Source organism: Saimiri boliviensis, chromosome 15 (assembly GCF_048565385.1).
Source record: "Saimiri boliviensis isolate mSaiBol1 chromosome 15, mSaiBol1.pri, whole genome shotgun sequence".
Taxonomy (NCBI): Eukaryota; Metazoa; Chordata; class Mammalia; order Primates; family Cebidae; genus Saimiri; species Saimiri boliviensis.
In genome coordinates this window covers 16563817-16582126 of record NC_133463.1, presented here as the reverse complement: position 1 = coordinate 16582126, position 18310 = coordinate 16563817, and the positions used below count along the sequence as shown (strand labels likewise).

General features: G+C 33.3%; 1 long non-coding RNA gene across 6 annotated transcripts in view; it reads left to right on the top strand.

Moving 5' to 3' along the window:
- LOC104652571 (uncharacterized) overlaps positions 1-18310 on the top strand; it is a 531330-nt gene that overhangs the window by 332314 nt on the left and 180706 nt on the right. The gene's annotated exons all lie outside the window — the stretch shown is intronic.

Genomic DNA, 18310 nt, shown 5'->3' with positions numbered 1-18310 from the left:
GGCTAAGCTTTGTGATTAGACCTCTTTAAATATTTCCTGACCAAGCCTAAAGTGGATCTAAAGGGTAAACTGCTTACATTCAGTGTGCATTCACTGACATCATCTGCCTCTCTCGTCCAGGCTCACCTTACAATGCCTACTTCCTTAATAGAGTAAAAACTTAATCTCCTTTCTTCATCCCTGCTCTCAATGCCTTAATTTAGGATCTCACTATATCTATTTTTGATTCCTACAAAACCATCTTTACTGTATTTTCTGCCTTTGGCTTGGTCCCCATCCAATTTATTTTATCATATCATTTCCCCTGATTATAATCCTGTAACATCTTTACAGATTTTTATAAAAACTCAAACCCCTTAGCTCAATAAACAAGGCTCTACATGATCTTGTTCCTGCCTAACATTTGAGCTTCATAATTTCCCAATTTTCAACATAGACCCTTTATCTGGTTACAGTGAACTAGCTTTTCAACACACTCATGCTTGATTTCTTTATGCACTTGCCCATTCTGTTTTCTACATGTAGAGTGTTCTCCATCTCCTTCACAAGATGTTATTCTTGTTAATTTCAACCTGTTTTTTGAAACACAGCTTCAGTTTCACTCTGATTGGAAATACTTGATTCCATTACATTAATAAAGATTCTTTACTCTGCCTTCCCATATATTCTCTTTGTGTGCTTATTATAGCACAAAATAAGGTATACCATAATTTCTAGTTTTGTTTTTGTTTTGTTTGTCCATAAATGTTTTGACTTTATAGCCCCAGGATTTTGCAGAGTCTGGCTCTTTGTAATTTCTTGATCAATGTTCATTAGAATGCTATAATAGTGGTAAGATATTAATCAGAGAAAAAAGGGGAAAAGTTTCATTAGCCAATCACCCAGCCCCACTTCTCTCCTCCCCAATCTGTCCACATATCGGTGAAAGGCTCCACTCTCATTTCACAAGAGTATTAGGACCAAAAGTCAAAACATCATCGTTAATATGTTTCTTGCCTTCATACTTATCATTCATCTTCTATCATCAAGTCCGATTGGTCAACTGTATCCTGACTGTAACCACTTCTCATCCTTCCATCATTGCCATCCTACACCAAGGTATTGTTATTTTGTTTTTCCTGTGTATCATTTGGTTTTATAACTACTCTTTTTTTTTTTTTTTCATTACTCTAACCTTCTCACAATGGTATGTTCTCGATGCAGCAACCAGAGAGCACTCTATGAGAAGAAACTGCCAAAGCTCTCCCTGCAGCTTCACCATCCCACTTTAGATAAAATCTAGAGTTCTTTGGGTGGCTGACAAGGTCTCATATCACTGGCAGCTGACCCTCTCCCTGGGCATCATGGTACCCAGTTCCCCCACAGGTCACCCACTCCATTCCTAATGGCCTTTATGCAGTTCCTCTACACATAATCATGTTCCTACCTCGGGGACTTTGTGTTAGTTGCACCTGTGGCTGAAATGGTCCTCCTCACACTATTCAGGTTCCTGACGAACTAGTACCTCTTCAGCAAGCCTCCTTTAGTAGTTGCATCACAGCAGCTCCTTGCTACCCTTGGTGTCTGTCTCCAATCCTCTAATCTTCCTTTACATTCTTTCATGGCGCCATCACCAGAGATCATATGACATATACATTTTGTTCACTTGTTTATTTTCTGATTTGTTACTAACATACATTCCATGAGGTCACTTTGTCTTGTTCACTCTTGTACCCCTGTGACCAATGTTTATTGAATATATGAATTAAGAGATGCATTTAATGGTCCAGACTCTAGTTTTTTCTATATTCTACTTTATAAAGGATCTTCTAGACTTCTTTGAACATGATTTACAGTAAGAAATAGATGTTAAATCATGATGGATACACTCAGACCCTTTTTTTTTTTTTTTTTTTTTTTTTTTTTTTTTTTTTGAGATGGAGTCTCGCTCTTTCATCCAGGCTGGAGTGCAGAGACGCGATCATGGCTGTCTGCAACCTCCGCCTCCTGGGTTCAAGCGATTCTGCTACTTCAGCCTCCTGAGGAACTGGAACTACAGGCATGTGCTATCATGCCCAGTTAATTTTTGTATTTTTAGTAGAGATGGGGTTTCACTGTATTGGCCAGGCTGGTCTCAAACTACTAATCTCATGATCCACCTGCCTTGGCCTCCCAAAGTGCTAGGATTACAGGCATGAGTCACTGCACCCAGTCCAGATACTTATAATGGATAGATGTGTCTCACAAAATAGTACTTATATTTTGCATATAAAGTATATACTTTTGTTTTCCATTCTATTGTATTTTTCATAAAATTAATTTTATTAATTTTGTATTATAATCAGGGCCAACCACCTATGGTTGTGCCGGCTGTCTTCTGTCAAGGGGGATATATCTGGATATATGTATTAGATATGTATGTAAAAGTAAGAATGCATACATACATATTTGAAAGTTATTAAATTTATTGTTAAGAGTTACAATAAAATAGAAATTGAATAAAATACTTCCTGGTAATTAGGACCTTGCTTTTCTATTCAACTAATAATTTCGTATGAAATATTGACTTGGTCTTAAGAAATTTTTAGTTTTAAAATTTGGGGTTAATCATAAAAATTAGTCAAAACTAACAGTAATTAAACACAGTATTTTTTGTAACAAAAATATTGAAAAATAGAAACAACGTTTATGTTGTTTTAAAGAAATATATGTGAGAAAATCTTAAAAGTAAATGTACAAATAAAAGAATCATTCTCTTTAATTGTAAACTGAGCTGTTTTATCCAGGAGTTCAAGTCCTGGAGGAAGGAACTGGTTGCATTCTTCTTGGGAAATTCTCCTTAGAATTGAAGTATGGTGGAACAAGGAGCACACATTTAGGAGCTATTGGTAGAGTAGCTCTGATGAGGAAGGGACAGAAAAGTTGGAATAAGGTGAAGGGATTATTTCTATATCCTTTATTTTAAGCCTGTAAATTTCACTTTGATTTGTCATGTTCATTCATCTTGTTGCATTTCTCAGACAGAACACTGGGGAACAGCAAAGAGAATTTTATTTATATAAATTAATGTGCTAATTAGCTGCAGTCTCATGGCTCTTGGAAAATTGCCATTTCATTTTATTGCACATTAAAGATTGGATGTCCCAACCCTTGCATGCCTTTGGAAATGAAGAAAAAAGCCTACTAAAAATTTCTGCCACCCCAAAGAGAAATGTTAAATTCTGTGTGCCTCATACTCAGTGTGTGAGTGCTTCTTAGTAGCCTATATTTTACTATCTGTGCTTTTAGACTAGAATGTCCACGTTTTAGAAAAATAGTTCTATTAAATTTTATCTTTTGCATCTTATTATGTCAATTAATAACCATGTTTATATATATATATATATATATATATATTCTGATGTATTTAGAAAGTTTAGTGTGTCAATAAACAAACGAATCACATAAAAATTCATAAAATGTGAATCCCAGAGGCTGGAATATTTTAAATTCGGGGATGCCAGTCCATAGGGGATATGTTCCAGAAAGTTGTATTATCATCTGGGATCTACCAGTGGTAAGCTGAACAATTTCTTCTAAATTTTGATGATTGCACAATGAGTGAAATTTACCTACTTCATGTTTCAGAATATATGTATGTATATTGGAGACAGAATATGTATAAAATATATAATATATTATTATATATGATATTATATATGACAATATATTATTAATATACAATATTAATTGTATATTAATATATGTTATATTAATATATTATTATATTATACAATATATTATTTTTATATTATATATAAAATTTTATTTTATATATTTTATATTATATATATACACACACAGACACACACACACACACACACACACACACACACACACATATATATATATAAAAAATAGAGTTTTTCTCTGTTGCTCAGACTGGAATGCAGTAATGTGATCACAGCTCACTGCAGCCTCAACCTCCTGGGCTCAAGCGATCCTCCCACCACAGCCTCCTGAGTATCAGAGACTACAGGCATGTGCCACTACACCTGCTAATTTTTCAAATGTTTTGTGGAGGCAGATCTTGCTTTGCTGCCCAGTGTCAAACTCCTGGGCTCAAGTGATCCTTCTGCCTTGGCCTCCAAATGTGCTAGACTTACAGGCATGATTCAGTGTACCTAAGTAGAATGATACTTTGGAAATAAATAGTGTCCTAGCTCTCTTGGAAGAACTCCAAACTTTTGTACATTCAACCATATTGTATATGTGAGATATTCACTACCGCCATAAAGAAAGCAAACTAACAAATGTGTGTGCGTTGGATATTAATCAATGCTACATTGAATACTAAATTGATAAAAACATACTTTTTGTTTCTGTCTATCCTTCTTACTTTTTTGTTTGTCTTGTGTATTAGTCCATTATCATGCTGCTGATAAAGACATATCCAAGACTAGACAATTTACCAAAAAAAAAAAAAGAGGGTTAGTGGACGTACAGTTGCACATGACTGGGGAGGCCTTACAACTATGGAGAAGGCAAGGAGGAGCAAGTCACATTTTATGTGAATGGCAGCAGGCGCAAAGAGAGCCTGTGCAGGGCAACTCTCATTTTTGAAACCATCAGATCTTGTGAGATTCATTCACTATTATGAGAACAGCACAGGAAAGACTTGCCCCCATAATTCAGTCATCTCCCACTGGGTTCCTCCCATGACACATGGGAATTGTGGGAGTTACAATTCAAGATGAGATTTGGGTGTTCACAGAGCCAAACCCCATCATTCTGTGTGTGTGTGTGTGTGTGTGTGTGTGTGTGTGTGTGTGTGTTCTTTCTTTTTTTTTTTTTTTCTGTTTTTTGAGACATGGTCTCACTCTGCCACCCAGTCTAAAGTGCAGTGGCATAAACACGGCTCACTGCAGCCTTGACCTCCTGGGCTCAGGGAATCCTCCCACCTCACCCTCATTCTTACTTTTAAGATGCAGGAGGGTTTGTTTTATTCTACATATCCTATGACTGGTTTCCACCAAAATGAGCACAGAACATTCATTTTAAAAGGATAAAGAGTTAGCCCATTGAAGTGTAATCAGAAAGCAGCACATCCCTTCTGCAAAGCACTCTACTCCTGATCTCCTACCCATAGGTATATCCCAGTGACTGCTGCGAAGGATGTCTTTTCTCTTCATTCTGTCTCTTAAAACTTGAAGAAATGCTCCTGTTTTAAAATATCTTGGCTCCTTCTTGTGTTTTCCCAGAACATCATAAAAGAGCTGCAAATTTTAACAATCCTTTTCTATCTTCTCTAAAATGGAAAAAGTACCAAAAAAAGTTATGAAAAAGATACAAGATGGAAGAAATGACTGGAAAGTAGAACAGATGAGCATTTCTATAGGGATAGGGAGTTCTGAGTGAAACCATAGAATGTAAAAGGGGTAGGTAGACCTCCTAGAGAGCCTTTCAGTCACCCTTCTCCTGCAAAAATAACAAAGATTTAGAAAGAAGAGGCAAAAGTATGAGGTAGCATATAAGCACTTCACTAGATGATGTATTATGTGGTCTCAGCTTTGGTCATGGCCATACTGCAAAAGATTAACTTAAATTCAGGCCAAATTGTTTTATTTCACTGGCATGTCTTCTTTGATCTGTACAGTAAGATAGTTCAAAAATTCTTCAAATCAATTCTAGTTCCATAATTCTGTAACTAGATTTTTATTTTTCAGAGAAGCTATAACCTATTAATAAATCTCTACTTTATGGATCAGCAGTTACAAAACATGAAAAACAATACTGAAAAAAGTTATCTGCAATACTGAATTAAGCAGCTTCCTCTAAAAACATTATATAATAAACGTAGTAAGATAAGCAAGTAGCTTTGTAACTCCTGTAATTTTTGTATTTCAAATATTGTAGAATTGAATTATGGAGTTCTCAGTTGCTTACAGCTATGTGCAGTGTATGGCATTATTTCCTAGAATATTGTCCAGAGATGAAAAAATAAAGGAGACATTACTAAAGTGATAAGCAGTAAGCGAGCAGCTTTTTGGAAGCTTTTGCATACCATATTCTGTTTTAAGTCTTTTTACTTAGAAGCCAATCAGATGAAGACTATTTGGGAACATCAGCATTAGCTTACTAAACAATGGCATTTGCATCTTAAATTATTCTATCAAATTCTAACCTTGGCACAGTATAACCCTTTTGCTGAAATATTTATAATTGCCTAGTAACATGGGAAATAAACAATTTATTCCTATTATCTGTGTGCATGTTTTGATACAGAAAAAGCAAACTGTGAATGACTGGGTACTAATAAGATCATGGAATGTCCCCAGCTTGTCATAATGGCTAGTAACAAATATTTGCATCAAGCCTTGGTTATCCAAATATTCCTTATGAAAAGTGGCCGAGTGGGTTTGATTTCTCTAACCTTCCAGAATCATTTTATTCTATTGTCCCTGTGATGGATATGTAGGATAATGTAGTCCAAAGCCTTCAGGCAATGCACGAATTGAATATTTGCTGTTTGTATAGCATGTTGTTTCTAAAGTGTCTAATTCGGGAGTGATTTAGTAAATAACAATCACCATGAAAGTGGCGATGTTTTCCCCGTGGTTTTTGCATAGGGAGACTTGAAACAGAGTCTCCTTCCTCCTAATCATTTTATAAGAAAATAGGAAAAATATCATAATGCTTGTATTTTTAAAATGAGCTAAGAAGAAAATACAATTTTGGCAGTAAGATCACCAAGCTTGCAGAGAAAACAATGGTTTTAAATAAATGCATGGATTCAAATTGTGAAATAATAAAACGTAAATATTTACATCAATTTTGATATCACCAGCCAGAAAACCTTTCAAATATTAAACGATACTGCAAACTCTAAATGACATTGATTAAGAAGATGTAATCCCAGCACCTTGGGAGGCCAAGATAGCTCAGAAATCTTGGCAAAACCCCGTTTCTTAGCGAAACCCCATGTCTACAGAAAAAAAAAAAATACAAAAATTAGCTCAGCACAGTGGCGTGTATCTGTAGACCCAGCTACTTGGAATCTGAGGCAGGAAAATTGCTTAAGCCAGGGAGATAGAGGCTGCACTGAACCAAGACAGCAACACTGCACTCTAGCCTGGGTGACAGGAGTGAAACTCTGTCTCAAAAAAAATATATATATATATTTTTATATATATTTATATATAAAGAATATAATAAATATATATAAATATATATTTACATATAAAGAATATAATAAATATATATAAATATATATTTATATATAAAGAATATAATAAATATATATTTATATATAAAGATCTTTATATATATACATACATATATATATGTATATGTGTGTATATATATATATATATATATGTACACATAAAGATCTTCTTTGCAGAATACATGTGTATTGTCACAGACATTATATAAAAACCTGAGTATAACATCAAAAGGCAAAGGCCTCGTTGCGAGACAGAACTATTTTAATTTAGTGAAGTAATTTTAAAAAGATTCACATAATATTTCTTTCAGCTGGAAAACATTCATTAAAATATATGTTAATGTTATCAGCATAAACAGAATTCCAAATAAGGATGAACACAATGAACATGCTGAAATGACCTCTGGTTCCTTTAAAAAATTCACGGCTCAGCTTGCCCCTGTGGCCGCTTGCCACCTCCATGATCACCACCCGTCCCTCCTCAGCGGCGCCATAGTCCAAGAGGGCTGGAGACAAGCCTACTCTCTCTACCGCCTCTACTGATCAAGAGGAAACACAGCCTCAGAAAAGTTTTGAATCAGCTATAGTTACAAGATTTCAAAGCTTGCCTTATTTTAGTCTTGATTCGTTTTTATTCTCTTGAGAAAAATGTATTTTCGTGTGATCAGAAAAATAAAAATAAAAAGCCTAAATGAGTTCCAAATCTGTTCAGATAATCACTGCTAACTACAGATAGGTCAGGAAAAAGCAATTATGTATAGATATTTCCAACTGTCCATGGAGCCCGGTGGTGTGTCTTAAGACATACTGGTCTGAATAATTCTTCACACTCTACTGATGCCAAGGGCTATGCCCTGAGCAAGGAACTTCACGCTTTCAGGTCTTGGTTTTCTCATATACAGAATATGGAGTTAAACTGAATTATTGCCAAATTCCTTCTTGTTCTGAAAATAATGTATTGGTAAATCATATAACTTTGATAATATTTGGTGTATAGAAAATCTGAAGGGGTCAAGCTTTGACTGAAATCTTCAGAAAATTTCTGAGCCCTAGATGCAGTAGAAGTGGTTGAAGACATTTTATTGAAGTTCACTTTGAAGCCTTTAGGGCTAGGAGATGAAACAACATCGGCAAGATGTGAATTTTCACAGAAACTTTATAAAGGTTATCCCCAAATAAAATTTGTAGACACCTCCATTTAAGTAAAATAAAGCAAGAGGGAATTAAAAATGGGTGTTAAAATGTTCCATGTATTTATCTTCCAAAATACATGTGACATATTCTTCAAACTATAGGCTACCGTCAAAGGTTGAAAACTTTTTCTTTTGAGGATTATTTCGGTTTTAGGAATAATGGGGTTGCATTCACAGCCAAGTCTAATATAAAAATTGAGTCATCCAAACTGGATAATGCAATTTTGGGGATCTAAAATTGTGATGATAAGGTAGGAAGACTGACTTTCTTGCATGACTAATACAAGAAATAACCAAATAAAGTACTTTATAGGCAAAATCCAGTGAATTGGAACCAAGTGTGAACGCTCTCTACCTAAGAAATGGCAAAATGTGGGAGCAAATAGGCATCTGACTGGGCCTCAGCTACACAATGTTCTGTTTCTCCAGTTTCTACCTGTGCAGCTCATCTTTTTTCCTTTTCTCTTTTAAGATATAAGTGTGGTAAAAGGCATACAAAGTATTGCCATGGAATATGAGGACACACGAACACATTAGTAGTCCCTACTATCCATAGTTTTGCTTTTCATAGTTTCAGTCACCTGAGGTAGGGTACAATACTTTGAGAGAGAGAAAGACTACATTCACATAACTCTTATTACAGCATATTGTTATAATTGCTCTCTTTTATTATTATTTTTAATTCCTTACTGTGCCTAATTTATAAATTAAACTTTATTGTATGTAAAGGGAAAAAATTCATAGTATACACAGGGCGTGGTATCATCCACAGTTTCTGGCATCCACGTGGGGTCTTGGATAAGACAAGACTACTGTATTGTAGCAAATTAGTATGCACATACACAAATGAGTACTGTCCCTCAAATAAGCTATCTTAGAGCCCACGCATATAGTTCACCAACACTACTTTCTTTGTTCAAAACTTGTTTTGAAATTCTTGTTTTAGAACCATCTTCCGAATCTGTTCATGAATCACACATGAACACTAGTCACATTATTTCACCCAGCTTCTCATAATCTTTCTTTTCTTCTTTTCCTTCTTTTCTGTACCCTGACAAAGCCACATCACCTACTTCTTCAATACATCGGTACTAAGTGATGTCATAAATCCTCCCAATACATCATAACATAATCTCATTGGAGGTTTGTGAACAGGATGCCCATCAAGGTGGTCAGTTTAAAGAACAGAATGGTCACATAAATTGAATGACTATAGACTCTTCAGGAGATGCCTCTGGATGAAGACGACTTAGTTGAAAATGTAAATTTAAGTCTGTTTGTTAGAGATCTCATTACTTTATACGCAAATCTCCTATGCTTTATATAATTCTTAAACCCCAAATCAGGAAACAATTATATGGTACATGAATGGGATCTGCCAGTCAAATTGCCTGTCGCATCTTAGAAGGAAGTGACTAAGTTAAAAGGGGTGTTTTAAAGGATTGAGTATATGTTAATAGATTAAGATATGAATTTTAAATTCATATGTAAGTTTCCTTAAAAAGACAAAGATTGTAATTTTTTCAAAGAATCAGTCTCATGTGACAACATGAGCATTTCAAAGATTTCTATCATTCTGTGTGAGTGGTTATGTGAGATATGAGGGAAAGAGGGAAAGTGGAAGTATGCCTTAAGATGTTCTGAATCCACGAGGTAAGAAAGGTAATTAAATTATCCACAAAATAAAATTTAACTTTCTGGTATGAAGTAAATTGGGAAAGAACAATCTCCCTTTACAGCCCCAAGGAAAACATGAAAGAACATCTTTAGTTTTCACTTTCTTCAAATCTAGTAGTGCTCATTCTTCACTCTGATGATTTGCAGGGAAAAACATGGAAAAATTACTTGTTTTATTAAATGAAGAATGAACACTCTTGTTACTTTACAAAATGAGGGTTCCAATAAAACAGATACTCAAGATTAGACCTTTCCTTGTATTGGTGCTGGCCATTTTTTCTTAGTTTTGTGTGTCTGGAACTAATATGATATCAAGTATATCCTAATTTTAAATAAACAAATACATAATCTTTTTAGCAAGTAGAGATTAGATTATCTTTTTCATATTAAAGAGACAAGACAACTGAGAGAGCACATCTTTAAACATATTCATTTTTAAAGTGTCATTTAAATCAACCTTACTCCGCTTTGCAAGCAGGGTTGTAAAGTACCATATTTCTAAACATGTACTATGCACTTTATTTAAAAGTAAATTCCACCAAAAAAGAGTACAATTAATACTACAGTTAGATCTTTAACATGCAAATATCATTATATTTGTCTTTCTAAAGTAATGGTACCAGGATTATTTTATAGTTGAAACGTGATAAACATTTGACACTTGGAATCAGAGCATCAGAGACGACTGTGTGTAATTTTAAATACTTCCTGTGTCTGTAACCATTTTACTTCTCCGTAGGCATTAAACTTTCCTACCCATCATTCTCCCTCAACACACACACACACACACACACACACACACCAGTCTAAAATATATCCTCCAACCTAAAAAAGGTGATCAATTTAGCAAAAATAACTGTTCAATTAAATTTAAAAATTAGACAAACTGCAAAACCTATCATTACATTTATCTCAAGATATTCCATCCTATTTTCAGCATCAGGTCATTTCTGTCAATTAGAATGGTAAAAGAGCAGAAAAAAGTGATCACGTCAGGAATGTCTATCTAATAAAAATGGGGAATACTGTCATCTTTTCAATAAAATGTCCCTAAACACTTGCCAAACCCTACTGATATAAGTAGGACCATCGCTACTTCAGGGAAAATTTTTGATACTGAGAAATTGAGCAAGGAAAAGAAATCTTCAAGACACCTGCAACATTGTTAGGTACTCTATCCTGTTTACATGCCTTCTTGCACATTTTCCTCATTATTTCATTTAGCAGTTCTTGTGACTTTGGTTCTCAATACATTTTAAGGTGGGTGTACATGTATCACACACACAAACATGATCTCAGCATATAAAACAACAAGGTTATGTGCAAGGAATGTGAATTCATACGTATATGTCCTTTTTAAATGCCATTTGCAAATAGTCACACTACACATCTATGGTTTGCTCCCGAATAAATGTAAGATTACAGCATTACCTTTTAAAACCTGCAGTTTCTTCCTTCTGTAAGTTTTGGCTCTAGCAAACTTCAACTATTCTTATTACAGGCCTTTCTTACATGTCCCCAAGTGAGGAATGATTTGCAAGCATTTGGCAAGATATGTTTTGAAAGCTAAGCTATTTATCTGATAACCATTTTTACTAAACTCCGAGTTCATCTTTATCTTTTGTTCTAAATTACTCAAGAAATTGTAAACGATTAAACTAAGGAAAGAAGGAAAAAGAATTCAGTGGTAATTATTATCTTGAAAAAAGTATTAATCATAGTATCTTTCAAGTAGCAAATATTCTGTTTGTTTCCTGAAAAGTGGTTTAACTAATATTTTCATAAGGTGGAGGACCATATAATCTTTACAGTTTTGTTTGTAAAGAGCATGCAGTGAAATTCTAACACACTTTGGAAGCAAAGTGCAGAATACCAAGTTATGTATCATTTATATTGTCAATTTCTATAAAATATAAAATCCTAAGAAAAAAAGACTGGAAGGAAATATTCTAAAGTGTTTCTAGTACTTGCCCATGGTTGTTGAGATTGTAGATATTTTATTTTCTTATCACACATTGTTTTCCTATTTTTTGAATACTTTGCACAACGGATTAAAAAAGAAAAAATTAATTATAAAGATATATTTATTTTTAAAAATTCAGTGGAAACTTTTAAAGTTTATTTATCTGGTATAAAGCAGGGCATGCATGAATACTTTTTAAAAATAGATACACATAAACCTTTAAGAAAATTTATTCTTAACAGATTCAGAAAATGGTTTGAATAGAGATTCAATAATTTGATTGTATAGAGGCTCTTAAACTTTTAATTATAAGGAAAAATTTATTAACTAAATACTACCTAGAGGTAAACATGTTAATATTTAAGAATAATTCTTGTTATACAACACTATTATTGTCCTATGATTGTTCTGTTTTCTTCATTTGGATTTTTATAGTATTTAATCAAAATAAATTATTTGTGTTAAAAATAAATAGTTTACATAAAGCTAAAGGTAATTTAAAAATACCAAAGTCTTTTTTAGATACTTTAAATGGAAGTCTTCAGTTTGCCAGCAGAACTCTCTCATCTTCAAATTATATTCTACAGTCATAATTCTGAAGTATCATCCAACTGTTTGGTAAACAGTTTCAGGGATTTGTTGTTTTAAGCAGATTTCTGTTACTACAAAATGTTGATATGATTAGCAACCCTTTGATATTTTCATTAGCAGGAAGCCAAATTTTACACTGATTTAATTTTGACAGGAAAAAAAATCTGTTTTATAAATCATTGTCATACTTGTTTTCTAATTCTTTCCCATAGACTAACATGGAATTTTAATACCTTATTAAGTATTGATTTTTCTGTTTAAAGGTATATATAGTAATTTAAAACCTTCTTCTCATATTCTATGCAGAAAGTAGATAAAATATTGGTGGAGCGAAGGCAAGTAAAAATTGTTGGGAGTCCAGTTGTGCATGTGTACTCAGCAATTTTAAAATACAAATTTTATTCCATTTAATGGCGAGAAAACATTTTCTTTCTTTGCCTAAAGGTCATCTATAATTGAGGACAAGTTAGCCAGAGTCTGGAGGCTGAGTGTGGCTTTGATCTAGGTGTCCAGCTTTTCTTGGTGCAAATCATTCTGGGGAGAATGGTAGGAGTCACATCGATGAACTGGTTTTCTTACTAAAGGTTATCAAGGCTCTCTCTTTCCTCTTCCCCAGGCTGCTTTCTGCCCCACTCTTTGTGAGCACCTCTGCATGTCTGTATCACTGTGAATTCATCCTGCAGAAATTGTATTTGGGTATAATACTAAGCTTTAAACCTGCTCTCCTTTATGTATACTTGGTTACCCTGATTTTACTCTGAGATACATAGCATGTATTTTTCATTCCTGAACATCTTTATCAAATCATTTAAAAATATGTAGCACATGTTATTTGAATTTGGATAAGTAGAATATTCTCATTCTCAAAAATGGATTTGAATATCATGTTCTGTAAATCACTTCATACAAAGCTTTTATTCAAGCATTAGGGCAATAACATTGATCCTATGGATTTTCTCTGGAAATAATAATAGCATTAAATGCATCAGTTAGAATAAATCCTGGCAATGTTAAACAAATACATATAGAATCTCGGTACATTTGTGGAATTAATTAGAAATATTTTTATTGTGTTTCTACTTGTGTAAAAATTATTAATAAAACAGAAAAAAGATTGAAATCATTCCAAATAGACTTTTACAAATTATTTACACTGTTTTGTACAATTTGAGAACTTGGCAACAATTTTATCAAACATCTTATTAATCTATGTAAGAGAACTGTTAAACAATCATTTTGAATTACACCATAACCAATTATTTTTAAATAGAATTTGTCACAATTATAAAATATATTAATCTTTTATCCCATTTGGATAAAAATAAGTCACCTTTTCCAAAAGCAGTGCTTCTTACGAGTATTTTTGTATGACCAATTTTTGTTCACATAATTTTGCACTTTTTCTATCTAACAGAAGTATTTTTCAGTGAAGCAATAATATAGTTATAACTTCAATCCTCATACTATTTAATCAAATCAATACATTTACAAAAACATTTACAATGTTGCTCTAACCTTAAAGAAGATGGTGATAGCTATACATTTTTTTCCAAGTAATGCTTTGAAGTTATAAGGTAAATTGTGTTGGAGCAGAATAAATTCTTGTGACAAATGGTTACAGATACTTCCATTTCTTTCTTCTGCAATTCAATCTTCTTAAGAACTTTAGTGTAGATACACAAAACATTGCATTTAAAATTATGACTGTAGAATTGTTGTGTTATAAAATGAGTATTATTGCTTATGAAAACAAATGTGTATTTTTTTCTATTACATACCATTTGTTGTAAAATAATTCCATTTCATTTAACATACTAATTCTGTAGTGTATTTTAATAATAACAAACCTCTAATTGCCCATATGTTTGTATTGTGTAGATGGTTAAGATAAAACATAATTTGGGTATATGTAAAATGAATTATGTATACATATGTACACAATTTTTGCACTATTTATGGACAATTTCAATATTTTTCTATTTCTCATGCTACAAATTCATTTTTAGTAGCATCATGATACATCATAATAAGTTTATTACTTTCAATTAGTTATGTAAAAACATCTTAGGTACATGGGAAATGATTCCATTTATAAATGGCTATTTGTGCATTATTATATAATCATATATATAATTTTTGTTCTTACCATTTTGAATAACAAATCTTTTAACTTTTAAAAATCTGTAAGTATTAAAATAGCTATTTTTAAATTATGGCAGGAGTGTTTTCTAAAACATTTTATCTTAAGAGTTAAACAGAATAGTGCTATTGAATAATATTAAATTTGGCAATGAAAATAAACTTTCATTTTTAAAATTTCCTCAGTTTTAGATTCTCTAATACACTGTGATTTCATTGGCATGGCACAATTATTAATCACCTTTGCCCATATGTCCTGATCACATATTATATCATATAGTATTAACACTTACTTTCCTGAAAATACCTAATCGTAAAGCTAACAAACAGAAAAAGCTAATTTTCATGTGCTACTTTATCCCCAAGAAACATAACTCTTAGTTTTGTTTAAATATCATTTATAAAGCTAAAGATAGTCGTTTTTTCAAAGATGTGATCAATGTGTCCATTTTCATATCATCATTAGTAGGCGAGCAATCCCATTTAGGAGCAGGGCCATTTTGATGTTAAGTGTATCGTCATATAAAAAGAAGCTTGTCACACCCCTCCCTAATAGTGAAGGATCCTTTTATGCAGACATTTGCACCTAGTATTTTCCAATTCTGTAATGCAAACACTGAGGGAGAGGTTAAATACAATGTTGGCTCTGCAATATGTATGCAGAAAAGCTGCACACATTTTGTCTAGCATTCATTGAATTTAACCCTGAGTCAACAGACATGTTTTAATGTGAACTGGAACATAAATGGTGCCTACCAAAAGAAAGTAAAGGAGTGTGAAATTATTATAAAATGTCACAAGTGATAAATGTGTAAGGTCTCAAAGAAGGGAAATAAGGTGGGGGATGGATGTCCCAAAAGCACTTGGTTGAACGTGTATCTCATCATTTTAATTTGGTGACTACACCAAATCACAAGTAGCCAAACTGGAGTTCCAACTGTCCACTAACATTTTCTTTTCTACAGTGCTGATATGTTCCCTCACTTTCCAACTCTTCTGTTTCCAGGCAGTTGTACCATATGAAACTGACAGCAATTGTTCTGATTCATGGTTTAGGAGGAGCAGCTGATTAATCCCATGTCAGCCGTCTTGACCCTACGTGGAAGATAGAACCTTAGAAGGCCCACTCAACAATATATCAGGGGGCAGAGCTGTGCGGCTTGCCTTGCTCTTCAATGTAATGAAACTTCAGGACAATGCTGAACCAGTGATTTGATGCCCCCCTCTCTCTTTAACCCGTTTCAAAAGAACATTCTGGGTGAGGGGACAGGGAAGATACTGGGGAGAGGGAGTGAATGATTATGATTATTTTCTAGGACAAAATCTTAGGTTCACAAATATTTTATTTTTGTCCTCCATTAAATGATTTAAAACATTATTTTTTTTTCTTGAGCATAGTTACCGATTTTAAAAGATTGGTTGTATGTGTTTATTTCAAACCTTTAAATTTTCAATCTTTCCTCTTTAATAATTATAGAATGTCCATCTACGTTTAATGCAGAGCTCTAACTTGTACTTATTATAAAATAATTCCAAATAACTCCAGATTCCAGAATCATGTTTCGTACAACTTGCTCAATTTTAAAGAGAAATGTACATGCTGTAATTTAAATGCACAGAACACAGTCTTTGAGGAAACCGTTTTAGCCCTGGAGATCACATTTCTCACAAAAGCCCTAAACTGAGCATGTATTTCTACAATGAATTTGAAGAAAACCTTAGTACTCTGTATTATGTTCTCAGAACTTATGATTAAATAAGGGGATAAAGTGGAATCATATCTTTTTCAAAGAGGACCATGTGCATGAAGGCACCAATGTGCAACTTTTATTTACAACTATAAAGCAGACTGAAATGCCAAGGCAACTTGAAAATCTCTCACATAATGTTAAATCTTAAAGCACAGAATGCTATAAATGGTGGTCACTAAGTATAAGTTGAATTTCAGTATTGGGAGCTATGCACAACTAGTAAATGAAAAAAAGAAACTACCTAGTATAACTAGATAAAGCTGAAATGTGCTGAAATCTTCCCTTGCAAACTGCATAATAGCACTTCCAATGGTCCCTTTCTGTCACCCTCTGTAACCATCAAGCCCTGATTCTGCTGCAGTCAGGTGAATGGTCACAGAGCTCTTACGGTTGGCTGCATAGAATTCCGAGGAAAGACACATCTGTACAATTTTTCCTTGGACAATAATGCTTTTGGTATATTTAGACTTTTCTTAAATACATTTGAAGGAAATTATGTACGATTTTTTTATGCATTCTCCTAAAGGTTTTATTTTGACTGACTCCTTCACCGTGAAAGTGCAGCCCTTTGATCAAGTAACATTTGCATTTCTGTATGGGGTAGGGTTTTATGTTCTTTTCATACATGCTGTCTATAACTACGTGTATCATGTTGGTTTGTGCTAGTCATCATTTAAAACACTAGGTACCAAGCGTTGCTTTGTGAACAGAATCCATGTGTATTAAGCAGAAGACAATAAAATAGTGCAGCTTCAAATGCAAAATTAATAGGTCTTTTTAATGGAACATACTTTTAAGATGGCTATTTTAAATATGATATACTCAGATACAAAGAGAAATACTTTAGTTTCAAATGCAGCATCTTCAGATTAGCCTTATCTTAAAAAAAGAAAGAAAGAAAAAGAACAAATGGAATGCTTCTCTGGGTTTTTCTTCAGAGACAAGCACTCTGCACACATTGTGAGGTAGCATTAACAAATAATAATAAGACCAACTCTAGGTTAAATTCTATTGCTCCAAGAATTCTTAAACATGAAGCTATGGTTTTATAAAAATGTGTTTTTTTGAAGGATCAGCAAAAATGCAGAATTGTCTATAAAAATTGAAATAATTTGTAAGGGGCGTGTGTGTCAGAGAGAGAGAGAGAGAGAAAGAAGGGATATTTCCAGGTTTGAAGCTTTTTTTTTTTTCAAGGTAACATTTTTTTTTCTTTGCTGCATGAAGGAATTTTATTTTTACCTTCACTCAGAAAGCTGGTAGACAACAATTTCCCTCTTTTTTTCTGGTTTTGATGACATATTTCCATAAGGAGATGCCTAAATCCTGTTTGCTCCATTTATCCATGTGTCGATATTAAAACTGCCTGGATCTCAAAGGCAAACTCTTTGTTAATAAAGTAGTAAATTAACCAATTGGCATTTTTAAAAAGCCTTCCAGTGAGTTTTCTCATTAGCAGCCAACTATTTTGGGTGCTTTCAGGCTTAGAGCTTTAACATTTGGTAAAACTTATATAAGACAAGATTTGAGTTTATTGAGAAGTATCTTATAAATAGACATTGCATGAAGTCATTCATTTTATCATTTTTAAGGAAAAATATTTCAGTTTTGTAGAGTTTTTCTTTAAAGAACAACAGATTTATTTACTAGGTTTCACATTGCATATCTTTTCAAAAATATGATATGTTTACATTTTGAAGCATTGTGATAGTCCTCATCAAAAATAAAAACAAAGCAGAATACAAATTACATATCTCTCAATCAGAGAGAGTTTAGTTTCTAATGTCAAGAATATATTACTGGAGAGGAGCCTTTT